The 18,325-nt window shown below is 35.0% G+C and overlaps 1 long non-coding RNA gene across 4 annotated transcripts in view; it reads right to left on the bottom strand.

Moving 5' to 3' along the window:
* The window catches only part of LOC129059015 (uncharacterized), a 179,020-nt gene that overhangs the window by 74,662 nt on the left and 86,033 nt on the right, over positions 1-18,325 (bottom strand). The window lies entirely within an intron of this gene.

Raw genomic sequence — 18,325 nt, 5'->3', positions numbered from 1 at the left:
GGGGTCCTTTTGAAAATCTGTTAAAAGTCATTAATCCTCTCCCCAGATAAAGGCTCATGCATGCACATACACACATACACACACAGCTGACTGTACAGGAAGTTGCAGATTGTCTGAAGTCCATCCATGAGCCCTTAAGGATTTATGGGCCCCAAGTTACTCCCAGAGTTCACATGTGCTTCTGCAGATTAAAATACTGCACGATAACGCTTGGCCAGGAGGCAAAGTAGGGATTAAAATCTATTCCCCCATACCACTCATCAAGTCATGTGGTGTCCACACAGAAGGGAGTTTGTTTTCTCATTTGTACAAAGGTGCCAAATGGCCAACAGTGGTATACTAGGGCCAGCTCACACCAGCTCTCAAGCTGAGTACATTGTGTAGTCTCCTCCCAACTCCATGTTCAGTGACAGTCACAATAGTGGTTTGAAATCAGCCATAGTGGGACTATTAGCACCATGGAAATCAGCAAAACCTGCAAATTAGGGCCACCCCCACCAAGAAAACCAGATGCCAAAGATTCACCAGTACACCACAGCATGTGGGATAGCAGAGGCCCTGAGAACTCGTCCTAGGTCATAAGAGATTTTCAATAAAAACCTGAAAACACTATTTTTAAACCTACATCCTAATTTCCTTTCAGCCTGTCTTAATTGCCTTTAGGTCAAGGGCACGTGGGCCCTGGCTTGTTTTGAGCACAAATTTAGTAGTTAACAGATGCTAGAGGAAGTATGCAGAGAGAGCTGTGGAAAAATTGATTCCCATTTGATCTCAGATGGGTTTAAAGACAGCATCCACAGCTATCAACCTATGTTTTAAAGTATCTGCAGCACTGATAGCAGTAACTGCCACAAAAACCATTAAAAAACAAAACAACTAATGGTTGCATATAATTTTTAAGATAGGGATTATGAGGAAGAACTATGGGGGAAAATAAATCTAAAGACTCATTACTCCTTAAGATGGCAAGGAAGAAAAGTCCTACCCATCGCAGGTATAAATTGTTGTGGACTGATATCAGGTGTCTTCTGTAGGCTTTTTGAAGAACAGCTCTTTACAACTGAATTCTATCTTGAGCTAAGCACTCTCTTAGCAAGGAAAAAGAAAAAGTCAGGTCAAATGATTGATTCCATTTCTGAATTACAGAGGGCTATTGATTTTTCATTAAGGTTCCTGTGCTGCCCTCAAGAGCAGGGAAAGAGAAGGGAAAGTAATTCATTGATCAGAGTGGAGGGCCATGTTCATTTATTGGCTTCCTGCCACATCCCATTATTACCGGTTCTAAATGTATACTGAAGTCAGTTTATTTTCATCATAGCCTCCTGTTATCAGAAGTGTCTCCCAGTAACTATTAGTTTAATCGTCCTCTTCTCACAATGGTAATGAGTGATAATATCCAATGTGATCCTGGATTCAGATGTTATTCATTGGATTGCAGCGCTGCCCTTCACAAAGCTCTAGTTAAGGGTCTGCCAATGCTTTCATAGTCTAAAAGACATAATAGCTTGAGAATTTTTAAATATATGTATATATGTGAAATAGAAACACTGCAGTGCTTTCACCATCGTTTTATTTATTTTTTAAAAAATTCCTGGAAGATTCATGTTTGTTAACCTGTCAATTATGATAACTTTAGGGACTGCAAGAAACCCACCCAAATCAGGTATCATAAGTCTACACCAGGACACTGGAAACCAATCCAGAAAATCATAAAGCATGTCCAGAATAAGTCCTGTATTCCACTGAGTACACTAATTTTATTTGTGGAAACAATCTTGAATTAGTTTATGCGTCTTGACTTACATTTGAATTTTTATTTTACATATTAGCAAACTGAGGTCCCAAAAGACTGAACGGTGCAGGATCATCCAACAGAGTGGCACCGTGGGGACCAGGACTCATGTTCCCTGGCTTCCGAGTCACTGTTTGTCCCGCAATACCATTCTAATAATCTGTCATCCAATTTCAGGTGATATTTATAATGCATAAAATGAGAAGCTGAAATTGACTTTAATATCAAATCCTGGAAATGCTACTAATGGTTTTTTTTCCCCCATCTCCAGATAAAAACTACTGCCTGTTAAGTCCTGCCTCACACCTAGGTAAATTAATCAGCTGCCCACATTGTATAATAAGAGTGCCTACTCTTCTGAGTGGATTTTCCCAACACCCTGTGAGAGGTAGGAAGAATTCTCCCATTTCGTAGATAATTTGGCCAAGGCTACATGGGAAATAATTTGCAGAGCCTGGACTCAGATTCAGGCCTTCTCAATGATGAGGGCTTTTTCCACTACACTACAGCTCCCTCTGGTGCTGAAATTAACAGTGGGAACTATTAAAAATGACTATGAAAAACTATTTTAAAGATGTATCCCAGTAAATTGAGCTAGAAAATACAGTAGAATAAAATATCTTATTCAGAGTAGCAATCTATACAAAATGCCTATGAATAACCATGACAAAAATATGTATGGAACTTATCTGACTAAAAATAGACAACTTTACTGAAAAAAATGTAAAATAAGATCTGACTAAATGAAGAAACACAAAATACTTAAATATGTCGATTTTTTCCAATGTAACATTTTGGAAGAAGGTAGATAACATTTTTCTAAAATTTCTCTGGATGAAAAATCAACACACACACAAAGATATTTTGGAAAAAAAATTAATGAAGGAGTACTCAGTCTATCAAATATAAAATGAAATTTAAAACCTCAGTATTTGAAACTAGTCAAGAACCTGTGTAAAAATTAACAATTAGAGGGAAAACTATTACCTATTTAAAAAAATTAAATTTATCTAATTTAATTTTGAATGCTCATTTTACAAGGTGCACCAAAATGTATTTTAAAGAGTTAAATATTTTGGGTTTTTTAAATACTATAAAATAGGAAGAAAATAAAGATAAATATTTAACTTACGTAACTGTTTTATCAATATAAAACCAGTAGAAAATGAGAAAAAATAGATTTTACTACATTAAAATTTAAAATGTCTATTCAAAACATCACAAACTACAAAAATTACAGATACAAATCACACACACATGCAAAAAATGTTCTATCTCACTAACATTCAAAAACATTGATTAAAATAACATAAAATTTTTATCTACTGAATTAACAAGATTGTTTTAGATAATAATAATCAAGACTCTAGTGAGACAGATACTATCATACTTTTGATGGGAGAATAAATATTTCATTATTTTAAAAAATATGATCTTATGCCCCTGAATTTGTATTTCTAGAAATTTAGCCTAAGGAAATGACCAGAGATGTTTTTAAATATAAATGTGTACAGAAATATTATTTATAAGAGCCCAAGAGGGGAAATAATCTAAGTAAAAATAGAGGTACTCTTTTTTTTTTTTTTGAGACAGAGTCTCACTCTGTTGCCCAGGCTGGAGTGCAGTGGTGTGATCTCAGCTCACTGCAACCTCTGCCTCCCGGGTTCAAGCGATTCTCCTACCTCAGCCTCGTGAGTAGCTGGGATTACAGGCGCCCCCTACCACACCCAGCTAATTTTTGTATTTTTAGTAGAGACAGGGTTTTGCCATTTGGCCAAGCTAGTCTCGAACTCCTAACCTCAGGTGATCTACCCACCTCGGCCTCCCAAAGTGCTGGAATTACACGCGTGAGCCACTGCACCTGGCCAAAATAGAGGGATTTTTAAATCGGACACAACCATATGATAAAGTAACACAAAAACATAAAAATCATGTTTGTTTGTTTGAATTTTTATTTAGGTTTGGGGATGCACATGCAGGTATATTATATAGGAAATTGAGTGTCATGGGAGCTGGGTGTACAGATTATTTTGCCACCCAGGTAATAAGCATAGTACCAAATAGGTAGTTTTTCAATCCTCACGCTCCTCACTCTCTCCACCCTCAAGCAGGCCCCAGTGTCTGTTGCTTCCTTCTTTGTGACCATATGTACTCAATGTTTAGCTCCCATTTATAAGTGGGAACATGCAGTATTTTGTTTTCTGTTCTTGTGTTAGTTCGCTTAGGATAATGGCCCCCAGCTCCATCCATGTTGTTGCAAAAGACATGTTCTCATTCTTTTTTATGGCTGCATAGTATTCCATGGTGTATATATAACACATTTTCTTTATCCAGTCTACCATTGATGGGCATTCAGGTTAATTCTATGTTTTTGCTATTGTGAATAATGCTGTAATGAACATATGCATGCGTTTCCATGGCAGAACAATTTATATTCCTTTGGGTATATATTCAGCAATGGGATTACTGGGTCAAATAGTAATTCTGTTTTGAGTTCTTTGAGAAATTACTAAACTGCTTTCCACAATGGCTGAGCTAATTTACCTTCCTACCAACAGTATATAAGCATACATTGTTCTCAGCAACCTTGCCAGAATCTGTTGTTTTTTGACTTTTAATAATAGCCATTCTGACTGGTGTGAGATGGCATCTCACTGTGATTTTGATTTGCATTTCTCTAATGATTAGTGATGTTGAGCATAAAAATCATATTTTGAAGGAAATTTAATAATGTGGGGAAATGCTCATTCATAAAGAGAGAGACAGAGAGAAACATTGTGGGACCAAAGTTATAAAGACTGAAATAGCAATGGGAATGAGGAGACAGGGATGAATGACAGAATAATTTAAGATTTAGAGGAATGGGATAGGATCCTGTTACTAAAAGCATGTGTGGAAATAGGCGTGAGCGCTGGATTATGCCCAGGATATCTGCTCAGGTTTTGGGTGAGTAGGGGAGGCCATTGCCAAACTAGGTAATACACATGAAAAGGTGGAAATTTGACCTGACTCTCTCCAATATCAATATAAGCAGTCTGCTTAATACCCATCTTTCTTAATCCCATTGGATTTTGGTCCCCACTACTACCACAGGAGCATTTTAGGTATTAGGAAAGCTCACTATATCTTGCCTCTTTCTGACATAGCAGACCATGCAATCTACTGACGTTGAAATTATGTTCAATGTAAAACTGCAGCTACATGGAGATGCAGAGAGATATCCATATATTGCTGCACTGAAAGCTCAAGTCGGGAGTGTTCTAAAAGGTTTAGGAATCAAGAAGAACGTACAAAAGATAAGCTTGCCAAAAACATCAAATAATTAGTAACCCTCTACAGTGCACATAGCACTCAACTGGATAGCAAGAGGAGTATAACTATGTGAGAAACTGTTTATGCTTCAATAGATTTTGCCACTAAAAGTCTTGAGAATATGAGGAATAGCTTGAAAGAGAAATATATTTTTATAATCTACATAACTTCTTTAATTAAGCAAAATAAGTATTTATATTAATAAGAACTTAATGTAGTATTTACTAGGTTTAATAGTCAGATTGGATAATCCATGTGCATGTACTAGATCTAGAAAGTGTGTGACAGCTTGTGTGCAGTATCCATGATCATAACTTCCTCCAAATTTCTCCAAATTATAACTAATTTCAACTTAACAATATTGCATAAATTTTACACTTATGACTCAGTGATAATATTAATCCTTCTTCCCCCAAAGAACATATTTGTAGGCTAGAGAATGGTTCCTTTCTGCATACTATTAAGATATTTGGTTCCACTAAGATTAAAAATTTTTCCATGAAAATTTTGGACTCAAGTATTCCTATAACTGTTCCCTTTTTAAAGTTTCCCTTTCAGAGGAATGATAATAGTTCTAATATTGAGGCAGCAAAACTTAGTGAAATGAATTACAGCATGAAAGCTAACCATACCTACATTTCAATCTCAAATCTGCGTTCATGGGCAAGACTTTAACTTCTCTGATGCTCAGTTTCATATCTATTAATAGTGCAAAATTGTACCTTTCCCTAATTTGAGGGAAAAAAATAACTTGCCAGAGTTGCTGTAGGGACTAAAGATATTGTAAAGCATCACCATTAAAATAATTTACTATTCTATGTATTTTCTCTCTATCATGTCATTTAATTCTCAGAACAATCCTATTCTTTTCTCCATTTTAAAAATTAGGAAATCAAGGCACAGAAAGGTCAAACAAGTTGGCCAAGGTCATATACCTAGCAGCAGAGCTGAGATTCAAACCTGCGTAGTCTGACTCCAGAGCCTTGGTGCTCAATCACTACACCAGCCTACTTCATAAGAGCATCATTCAAATGGAAGTTGTTAGAAATAATAACTATTGTTGCTGTTATTGTAGTTGTTATGACTTGCATCAACAGTGCTGCTTGTCAAAGAGCTCCTTACCAGTTCCTGTTCTCACAAGCAACATTGTTCTATATTTGTTTTCATCTCAGAACTAGAATATCATAAATATGTGTGCATTTGTTAACAATAACTCCTTAAATGGTTAAAAGTCTTACAAATATAAATCCAGAAGCTATTGCACCTTATAGTTCAAGGTAAAAAAGAATGGCTGATGTAAATTATGTCAGTGCACCATCAACATAAACCATCAGGACACTATATATTACTGAGCAACCTCCACTCTGTACATATATCTTGATACAAGCAATACTTTTGACACCAATCACTTCTCCAGATAAAATACAGTTTGTAGGGGAATAATTTCAGCAGCACATAAAATGGCACTCTCCCACAAAAGAAACATTTATTTTCATACAAAAAAAATATGTTTACAGTGTTGAGTAATATAGTCACCAAACACAAAATAAATGCAGTTCTTTACTTCTCCCCAAATTGGTATATTTTGTCTCATTTTTCCAACCTAAATAATAATTTCTTACCCACAACAGAAAGTGGTTGTTGAGATTCAGTCCTTATCAAACATTTAGATAACTAAATATTTCCTCTATGCTCTTTTTTATTTTGGGATTCAGGAGAATTTCTTCAGCAAAGTAAAACACCATTCTAAACAATAGATGTGATGCTACTTGTTAACAACAGAAAAACTATTTCAGTATATAGCACATACCTCTCCCCCACTCACCTTATCTCACAAGTCTTGCATGGATAACAGGTATCTACTATTTGTTGTCTTATCTAAAAAGGCGTTTTCATGATCACTGCATTTAACACATTTCTGTGGCCAACATTAAGGTTGTTGTGTTTTTATCTAGTATAACACTCAGCATGTGGCATATTTCAGACTTCTAAGAATGCCACGCACCATAAAGGCATAGATTATTACCATCCAACTACAACCAAGAGAAAACACCTGGTGGTACAAATCAGAAAATGGCTTTCAAAAATAGAAAATGAAATTTGCATATTTTAAAATCTTAATTTGGTTCCTTTAAAGTTAAAAAAAACCTCCATGAGAAATTCAGACTTTTAGGTATTCTTATAGTTTTCCCTGCTTTTATGTTTCCCTTAAAAAGGAAAAGCAACTCTTCATCCTGAAGCAGCACAAGTTACTGAAATACATCAGGTCTGGGAGCCAATCAGACCTAGTTCAACAATCAAATCTGTCAGTAATTTTCTTAACTTTACTCTATACCATAGGCTATATTGATGGAGCTGGAAGCAAACCACAAGTAACCCTTTGATTTTATCAGTCTGTTTCTCTGAAAAAGTTTTAAATCAAAGTGTTAGGCCTACTCCAGTATTTCCATACCTCTCCTATTCTAACAGCACATGGATAGGTAAAGCCAAATCAAATAAACTCTGACCATAAACCATTTTGCTATGATTTACAGTAACAATCACAATATGTATTTGAAGTCATTGAATATTAAGAGAAGCATAGGCCAGCAAAAGGAAATGTATTTTTAATCTTTATCAAAATCAGAAGATGTTCTCAGCCTTAATCCTTTAGGTTTTGCCTAAAAATAAGAATTCATATTGACTCCACAGTTTTCTCAGAAAAAGAAAATTATCAGCATTGGAACATAAAATTATTATATAATCCAACCACTATGAGAGGCAAAGAGTGGATTGGAAAAGAGGGGAATTACGTACTTCCAGATATCCTATAAGAAAACAATTACAATGTCAGATTTTATGACTAATTTATGGTGCATACGTATTTGAAATAACTACTAACTTTTTTAAGAAAGAGCTTTGGACCACACCACTTGTTGTATAATAAGGAATTTGACTGGTCTTTGTTCCTTGTTCCTGGGATGAAGACTCTAAATCCTTGGAACTTCCCCAGTAAAAGAAGTGCCTTTGTTATTCATAAGTTCCTTGGATCACACCTGAATTTGTGTTGAGGTGACTCATGGTGGGACCCCAGATAGCTTCAGAATGGGGGCTGATCATGTTATTAGAAGATTGGGGCTTTAAATCATGTGATATCAGTCCAACTTCTGGACCTTCAGGGAGGGTAGGAAGACTGAAGATTGAGCTCAATTACATGGACAATGATTTTATCAATTATGCCTACATTATGAAACCCCAGTAAAAATTCCAAACTCTGAAGCTTGAGGGAGCTTTTTGGTTGATGAACACATTGATGGGCCAAGAGTTTGATACACTCTGAATCCACAGAGAGCATGGAAGCTTTGCAATCAGGATCCTCCCAGTCCTTGCCCTCTGTGTCTCCTCATTTGTCTGGTCCTGACTTGCATCCTTGACAATAAAACTGTAAGTATACCACTTTCCTGAGTTCTATGAGTTATTCCAGGGAATTGTCAAACCTGAGTTGTAGTCATGGGAATCCTCTGGATTTGTAGCCAGTTGGTTAGCAATGCAGGTGGCTTGGGGCCCCCCAATTTTTCATCTGGTATCTGAAGTGAGGGCAATCATGTCAGGGACCATGCCCTTAAAACTGTGGAGTCTGGTGCTCACTTTGGGTGGTCAGTCTCAGAACCGTATTGCAGTATGCCACCACTGAAGAAGAGATTGCCTCCTGTAGGTATCTTAATGCCTATGGTTTTGCCTGAAACTGGTTAAGAAAAAACTAACAACACTGTGTTGACTGTCGTAGTTATATGACTGGAGCATGTCAGAAGAAGAATGAAACCTGACTCTCCAAAGCTAGAATGCCTCTAACACATATTATATCATCAGATCATTCACGCTTCTATCATGCTAGACCCAGTTTTAATATCCCCCAAAAATATATCGGCAATGTTGTTTTATAACTCTGCAAGACATCAAGTTTGATACTGGTCTCTAGAGGAAAAGATCGTAACATTGTTTTTAATGAAATTTGAGATAAATAATGTAGTTTCTATCTTCACAATTCATAAAATACTGACAGGCATATCTACTTATTAGATTAAAACATAGCTGCCTTTTAATTACCTAGAATTCTTTGGACATATCCATTTTCTGCTTCTTGATTTTATTTTCTAACACTATAGCATAAAACAGACTGAAACTTTATATTCATATCACAGATGAATTCTAAATACAAGTCGAATTTATAATCTACAGTCCTGTATAGTTTATGTAATGGCTGTACAGGGAGAGCCACCGTGCAAACAAGAATGTAGGCAAAATGAATTCTTTCATAATCAAATTCTCCAGTTATGTTTGGACTTATCTCTTGAAAATTATTTTCATTTGTTTTTATTTTGAGAAACCTAAAGTATATTAAAGGCCAGCATTATAGTGTAATGATTCTAGGTGTTACATTGGATCATAACATAAAGCTATCTCCCATCAGGGCACAGTGGCTCACAGCTTTAATCCTAGCACTTTGGGAGGTTGAGGCTGGAGGATCACTTGAGGTCAGGAGTTCAAGACCAACCTAGACAGTATAGCAAGACATCATCTGTAAAAAAAAATAATAAAAAAAATTATCTGGATGTGGTGGCATGCCCCTGTAATCCCAACTACTCAAGAGGGTCAAGGCTGCAGGGAGCCATGATCATGCCACTGCACTCCAGCCTGGGCAACAGAGAAGACCCTGTCTGTAAATAAATAAATAAAGCTATCTACTTTATTGCAAAATAGTCAATACTAAACTATTCTTCCCATTAAAATTATTCTAATTTATTTTTGTCACATATTTGTTTTAGGCAAAAATTTTCTAAATTTTGCATTCTTAGTTATTTGTGAAATATTCATCTTCTTTCTTGAAAAATCCACATATATTTTTCCCTTAGTAAAAGAATAATAGAATCGCAGAAATGAAAAAAATCTCAGAAATGAACAAAAGGAAATTAAATGATTTACTCAAAGGTACACCACTAGTGAGGGTAGTAAGTGCCAGAATCTAAGATTTTTGCTGCATAATTTGGGGCTTGTTTTACTACATTATTACTGTTTCCATCATTGGCTATTTAGTCAATGACTTCAAAGCATGTTTGGAAGAAAACAATTACCAAATACAAGTTCCTTTGGGTGAAAGAAAAAACTAAATTCTTGCCTTATGCAATATTTCATTTTGACCATCTTCAAATAAATCATGTTGAGAAAACAAATGTCTAGCATAGCTTAACAATAAGACCTGCCAAGACTTCATATATCAATGTGCGAAAAGGCATGGGAATACTACCATCAAGTTATTGATGACAAAATGTTATACTGGGGAATGCAGGGCAACTTTAATGTTTTACCTTGAATATTTTGCATGGTTTGAATTTTTATAGCAACCATCTTACTGCTATAACTGTGTTAACTTTGAAACTCAAACACTATAGAAGATTCATTGTTTCACAACATTTTAAAATTGGTTTGGATCCAGCAATTTCTAAAACTTGGCTAATTTACTTTTGCATAGTGAAAAAGAGCAATTAGCAAAGAATACTTTCCTCCACAGCCATAGTCTGTTCATTTCTGGGACAGTGTTTGTGGCTCTGGATCAAAAAACATCAGAATAAACCTAATGATATTTCAAAAGTTTCAGGGATGAACACCTAAGAAACGAGAGGCATAGTTATATTTCATTCTGTAACTACAGAGCAGATGGGATGTATCAGTCAAATTTATAAAATTGCAAAGGGTATAAACAGATGACCACGGATTCAGTTACCATACCTTGAAAAAATAGGACTGAATCTCACCAAAAGCAAAAGGAGGAAGCTTTTAAATTAAATAAGATACTCCTCAACATAGCTAGCAGCGGTATAATTTATCCTACTGAGGATGTTTTGAAAGAAACTATGAGAACTCAGAATCTAAACATAAGAAACAGTTGAGACCAATTTACAGATACATCTGTAACAGGATATAAGAATAGCTAAATACAAATTAAATGGAACCTCAGAGTTCAAAACAATCTTTGCTGCGTCTTTTTCAGTAACTAAGCACTTTTTAAAATGAGAAAAAATGCCAAAGTAGAGGAATAATAATTGTAACATATTTATAAAATGCACACATTTAACAAATTAACACGTTTAGCAGAGTAACATACAACATAATATGACTGGGCTAGTCACAAGAAAGTAACAGAATTTTAAAACACAGTATGGTTTTGAGATCTGATAGATAAGAGACTGAGGTTTTGTGGTGACCACCCTTCACTGTTGCCAGCATGGAACCTAAATACATAGGTCCCCCAAATTGGGACCATTTATGTACTGGAGATCTGAGCCCAGAGTGCCCCCATCCCACCACAGTGATAGCTTTTGGGTTACATTTACTTTCTGAAGGTTACTACGAGACTCTACAACAAAATTCTGTTGGTGTCCCTGCCAGACAGAGAATATCGCATTAGATTAACCAAGGATCAGAGGTATTTTCGTATTTATTCTCTTAGGTAGACAGAGTTAATATGCCCTGGTAGCAGCAAAATTTCTTGAGGACCTCATTGAAATGTTAGAAATGCAATCTTTTTTTCTTTTTTTTTTTAATGGAGACAGGACTCTCTCTCTGTCCCCCAGGCTGGAGTAGAGTAGCACGATCATAGCTCACTGTAATCTCAAGTTCCTAGACTCAAGCAATTCTCCTGCCTCAGCCTCCTAAGTAGCTAGGACTACAGGCATGCACCACCATGCCCAGCCAATTTTTCTCTTTTTTGTAGAGATAGGGTCTTCTTATGTTGCCCAGGCTGGTCCCAAACTCTTTGTGTCACATGATCCTCCCACCTCTGCCTCTCCATCCCTGGCCCAATCTCCATTCATAAACCTACTTTCTCTGTTCTAGAAATAGACTAATATTCAAATACTCGGAATAAGCATTCTGACATTATGGTACCAGGGTCACATAATCTCAGACGCCATGTACATTGGCAAGCAAAGATGAAACAGATTCAATAAATGTTCAGTGAAGATGAATGACTGAATATCTGGACAAACAGAAGAAGGAAAGGAAGGAGAGAAAGGAAGGAAAGAAGGGAGGCAGGGAGAGGGGAGAGTATTAAGAGAGAGGGTGGAAGTGGGGAGAGAGAGAAAGAAACAAGGAGAGAAGGAAAGAGAGCAAACAGTCAGCTGTCCATTTCGGTAGTATAAGGAATCAGACTGGATAATTCATGCCTAAACTCATGGGCACAAGTGTTGAAAAGCCTATACTGGAGAGAAGCAGTGATTTGGTAGAAACATGATTGATTTGATGTCAAAAGATTTGCCCCTAACTAGCACTGTGACCTAAGACAAGTAACAGCCTTAACCTCAGTTTCATTTTAAAATAAAGGCATTAGGTAAGATTGTCCTTATATTTCCTTCAAGATCTAATATAGTGTAATTCCATTTCTCTTTTTGCTGTGTAGCAATTGTAATCAAATCAACGGACAGAAAAGAACCTCAGCAGATTATCAAATTAATGAGGATAAAACGAATTGAAGATTTAAAAGCTCCTCAAAAAGTATTATATGTTCTATAAGCATTAGGTATTATTATCTCCATTATTAATACAAAGTGTCTGATGTATAAATTTTAAAATAGAAAGCACTTTAGATAAAAATTTTCCAAATGCCTAAAAGCAAGGCCATGCATCAATTTAAGCAAGTGTCAAATTTGAAATACATTTATACTTAATCTTTTTCAAATCTTTATTTAGGGTGACTTTGAAGTTCCATAATAAATAAGTCATTTATGTTTACTCTTTCAACTTGATTGTAAGGATCTTAAGAGTAGGGATCATGACATTCATCTATGTATATATATAAACAACAGCATGAGATGACATACAAATGAAAATTAGTTATAAACTGCAAAGAGCTCTACTGACTTTATATTCCTTATAAACTATAAGCAGCAATATACACTGACCTCTAAACTGCAAAGTACAGAAAGAGAAGGAATAGGCTCTCAATATATGTTGGTTAAATTTAAATTACTGGAACCAAAGGAACTCGGTTCAGAAAGTTATGTAAAATAAAGGTGTAATCTATATAACAACGAGTCTACTAAAGAATTCTTCTCACAAGTTCATTCCAAAAAGTATTAACTTGCCAAAGATACCTAGAGTGAATAACAGTCTTGTATCTCTGATGCTAATAATAACCATAAAGTGAAGAATCCAGCAAGAAAAAAATGTTCATGAAAATAGAAAAAAATAAGTGAAAAACTACATTGTGTAAGATGGCTAAACAACAGCTGTTCTCTGGTTTATCAATGCTTCATCTGTGTTTCTGTAAAATGCCTGAAAGTAAAACAACTGGAATTCATTTATGAGCCCCACTTTCCATAATCTCATATTTTGCCATTATGTCAGTATTACAATGACATAAATCTGAATTATTGGGCTCACTGTCAACATAAAATTCAAACAGAAAAAAATGCAAAAGAATGAAAAGTTTCAAAAAGTAAAAGAAAACTTTTTTTCTGTGTACAAAAACTCAGTGTCCAATCCACCCCTTGCAACGATCTCTGATTATACAATTTGATGAAATTTATGTGGATTTTGTTTATGGTACCAGTCTCCCCAACAACATTTTAATTACTGCAATTTTGAATTCCTCCCTACAATATTTGTGTAAAATTCTTATGATTTCTTTAATTGACAGCCGTCATTGGCTTGTTTTTTCTATCCTATCACTTTTAATTCCCAGTCTTGCTATTACTGCTAAAGTATCTTCTAGAAAGAAAAGGGGGAAAAAGTAGCTGACTCTAAAATATTAACATAAACTGTTCAGTAATAGAATTCAACACACTGAACATTTTTACTAGTAATTCTAATATTTTCCTATTTGCTTTATTGGGCATATTTGTGTGTTCAAAGAAATTTGCTAACAAAATGTCTGTTATAGTTAGACACAGTAAGTTAGCCTATAATTTGGAGGTACAGGACCTTACCAGGCTTAATTGGAAATGCCTGCCTTTGATCTGTTTCCTAGATGAGAGAAAGCAACCTGCATTAGGGGAGAAATTCAAAATGTCAACTGGTAGAATGCACATAATACCTGTGTAATGGCAATCAATTCATCATCAACCACTTTTCATGATGACTTCGTCAACCGTTTATTCATTAGTTTCTCATGCACAAACACTGCAGACAGATACCAGATCATAACAAATGCCAGCTATTAAAGGGTAGGAGGGACAATGCAAACAATACTTTCAAATAATAAAGGAATGTAAAAAAATATTAAAAATGTAAAAATCTAAACCTTTTTCCCGTGATAAAGACTTTTAGATTCCACACCTCAAAAATCCCATTTTAAAAATTTATAACAAAATTGCTACAGTAATTTGTTAATACTAATATTATCCTTCTGATGGACCTTGTATTAATGCTGTTAATCTTTATCTACATCATTTAAATATTCATCATCATATTTATAGCATATTCTGCTGAAAGAAACTCAAAATAAATGGAAATGGTACTTCCAAAACCAATGGATTTAGAGAATATTCCCTTTAAGATTATGATATTTATAAGCTGGTTTGAGGACTATTTTTTAATTGAAAATTCTCCCAATGGATTTAGTATAGGATTTAACTTGAAAAGCATTTTAAATATAACTTATATATTTACTACTAAAACCAACATTACGAAAATTCATGATTTAGTCATATTACCTACAGGTTTACTTAGATCATTGCTCTGACCTAGGTCCTGTCCACCATATTATCACCACAGCATAGCAAATGTCCACTTAATTAAAGATGAAAAATACTAGCTCTGAAAATTTAATGAGCTCTGTTCTGTAAAGTAAGTTTGAAGGACAAAGGGCTGTTTTTATTGTGTGTGTGTGTGTGTGTATGCATGTGTGTACTTACAAATGTTGACTGATAATTATGTAGTGCTTATCCCATTACTATTTACCCAAAGGAAAATAAATCATTATACCAGAAAGACTCATGCATTCATATGTTCATCACACCACTATTCATAATAGCAAAGACATGGAATCAATCTAGATGCCCATCAATGGTGGATTGGATAAAGAAAAGATGATACATATACACCATGGATTACTATGCAGCCATAAAAAAGAATGAAATCATGTCTTTTGCAACAACATGGATGCAGCTGGAGGCCATTATCCTAAGTGAATTAATGCAGGAACAGAAAACCAAATACTGTATGTTCTCACATTTAAGTGGGAGCTACACATTGGGTACACATGGGCATAGATGGGAAGAACAGACACTGGGGACTACTAGAGGCAGGAGAGAGGGAGGAGGGGAAGGGCTGAAAAACTACCTATTGGGTACCATGCTCACTATCTGGGTGATGGCATCATTCATACTCCAAACCTCAATATCATGTAACATACCCATGTAACAAACCCACACATGTACTCCCTGAATCTAAAATAAAAGTTGAAATTATTAAAAACTAAACATAAATTAAAAATTATTACCAGATATTTTCTATAATTTTGCCACTATAAATAAAATTTTCCCATTTTATTTTCTATTTCAAAAAACCAAATGTGTAAGCTTATTTTCAAACTTGCATAATCAAGATTTCTCAGGTACCCACGCAAAGAGGAAAGAAAAAAAAAATGGAATCATCCCTAAACCTCATTTAACCATGTAATGTTAACATTACCTTCTCCTACTAATACCTGCTAACAACTAGCTAAGCCAAATGTTACTCTTTCTTCTGTAGTGACCAATAAGAAATGAAAGTGACATCTGAAATTCAGAACAAGAGTTAAAAAAGAGCCTGTGAAGTATGGATAATCCAAAAATCCTAAATAACCTAGAGGTAGCTACATTTTACTAAGTTCTGAGAAATACAGGTCTATTTCATTCTCATCCTTTATTTTTACGCTGTGTGCATTTCTTCAAAGATAAGGAAGACAGAATAATCTTATTATCAAAGACTAAAGGAAGAGGTATTCACCTCTTCCACGGTGGTGTCATTTCATACAGTTTAATATTACAAGTTTACACCAAATTCTCTGCCAAACTCAAAATACACTGCAGCCTCCTATTTTTTCAGCAAAACCTCCTCCTTTCCATGATGAGACCTAAAAGATATATTTCCCAAAGTCATTCCAAAGATACGTTCCAGCCATTTTCTTTTTTCTTTATTATTTATTTATTTATTCATTTATTTATTTATTTATTTATTTATTTATTTTGAGGGTGTCTCGCTCTGTCACCCAGGCTGGAGTGAAGTGGCATGATCTCGGCTCACTGCAACCTCTGCCTCCCCAATTCAAGTGATTCTCCTGCCTCAGCTTCCCAAGTAGCTGGGACTACAGGTGCCCATCACCATGCCTGGCTGATTTTTTGTATTTTTAGTAGAGACAGGGTTTCACCGTGTTAGCCAGGATGGTCTCGATCTCCTCACCTCGTGATCCACCCGCCTTGGCCTTCCCAAGTGCTGGGATTACAGGCATGAGCCACCTATATATGCAGTCACATAAACCAAAAGCCTAAAGCAAAATCTGCATTTCCAGACATTCATTCCAACTGAACAAACGTTCATTAAATGCAGTGGTTAAAAGCAGAGGGCTTTGTGATCAGAGACCTGGGTTCCAAGTATGACTCAGCCTTTTAGTAACTACGTGAGCTTGGACAATTTACTTAACTTCTTTGAGCCTCAGTTTGCTCATGTGTAATACTGGAATAATAAGATTATTATTGTGAAGATTAGATAGAATAATGTATGTAAGTTATCAGCATTTTGCTTCTTGACCTCTAGAATATAGAACTCCCACCCACTACAGGAGCCTTTAGACAAGCTTAGTTTGTCATTGTTCTATTTATCATACATTTATACTTATAGATGTAAAATATATATGCAAAATTTCTGATTAACAATATTTATCTTTGAAAGATAAATATTTCTTTCCTTGGAAGGAAAGTGTATATATATATATATACTTTCTCTTATTTCCTTTTTGATTCTTTTTACTTTTTTCTTCTCATTCTTGGTTTCACCCTGACCCCTTGCCAAAATTTTTCTTTCTTTCTCAAGTGAAAGTCAACACCTTAATGTGGTGACAATGAGTTAGTAAAAAATGATCAACAAAAACTTTAAGCCAATTAATCCTCCATTTCTTTCATCTGTTTACCAGACATACTCACACACTCACACACACTTACTACCTGGCCTCAATTCATTCAAATGACTCTAAGCAGCATAAGACTCTTAAGCTGTAACACTGGCCCATATACCAAAGTGACCAAATCTGAGTTACCAATGTTGCATCTATATCTATCAGCAGACTTAAACCCTTGGCTCTAGTACCTCTTATCTTTAGCAACAAAACCTTCTCAAAAAGAGACAAACCAAATAAGAAAAATCGCTTTTGAATTACCAAGTGAGGCCAAATCACGTGATTACAGTTAAGCATTAAAAGACAAACAAATATATAAGAAATTAAATCCCTGGGCTGCTGTAGATTTCACATCAAGACATGGTACATGGAAAGACAGTAAAAATTGGACTATAATTTTTTGGAATGGGGGGAGGAATCAGAGAAAACCAACAACCTGCTAGTCACACAAACAGCAGCATTTGATTCTGAAACAACTTCCACTTTGATATATGAAGCATCTGTATCTGCATGTATACATCTTCTAAAATATTAGAATAATATAAACACTTTCAAGATAAATATGATTTATAAGAAATTTTACCATGGAAATACTCTAATAACAAGAAAATAATTTAATTCCCAAAATTAGCATGAAATGATTTTTATTAATTTATAGAAATATTCAATTCTACATTTTAGAAATACCAGTTATGCAAATTATTCTGGATTTATTTCTTCCAAAAATTGAACGTATAGAATCTGAGTCACCTGGTTTCCTTCAAAAATAAAAATATAAATATTCTGATTAATATAATCTGCTCAGACCAAAAATCCTGGTAGAGAAGAAATTTTCTTTGATTTCAGATTATTGAAATAGAGAGTATGGGGATAATTGTTTTAATCGCCTCTTCACTTTGCCTGCTGGAAGCACAGCTAGTATCTTCAAATAACCTGACTCAGAAAACTTTATCCTGTATGGTTCCAGAACATATTGGCAGATTAGTAATTTTTCTTGATAGAAGCACACAAAAGTATCTATAATAAAAATCCATAATACAATAATTATTTTGTAAATGCAATATCACGTTTCTATCTGTGTGGATACCTTT

The sequence above is a fragment of the Pongo abelii genome, chromosome 3, assembly GCF_028885655.2.
Source record: "Pongo abelii isolate AG06213 chromosome 3, NHGRI_mPonAbe1-v2.0_pri, whole genome shotgun sequence".
Lineage (NCBI taxonomy): Eukaryota > Metazoa > Chordata > Mammalia > Primates > Hominidae > Pongo > Pongo abelii.
This window is presented reverse-complemented; position numbering and strand designations above follow the sequence as displayed.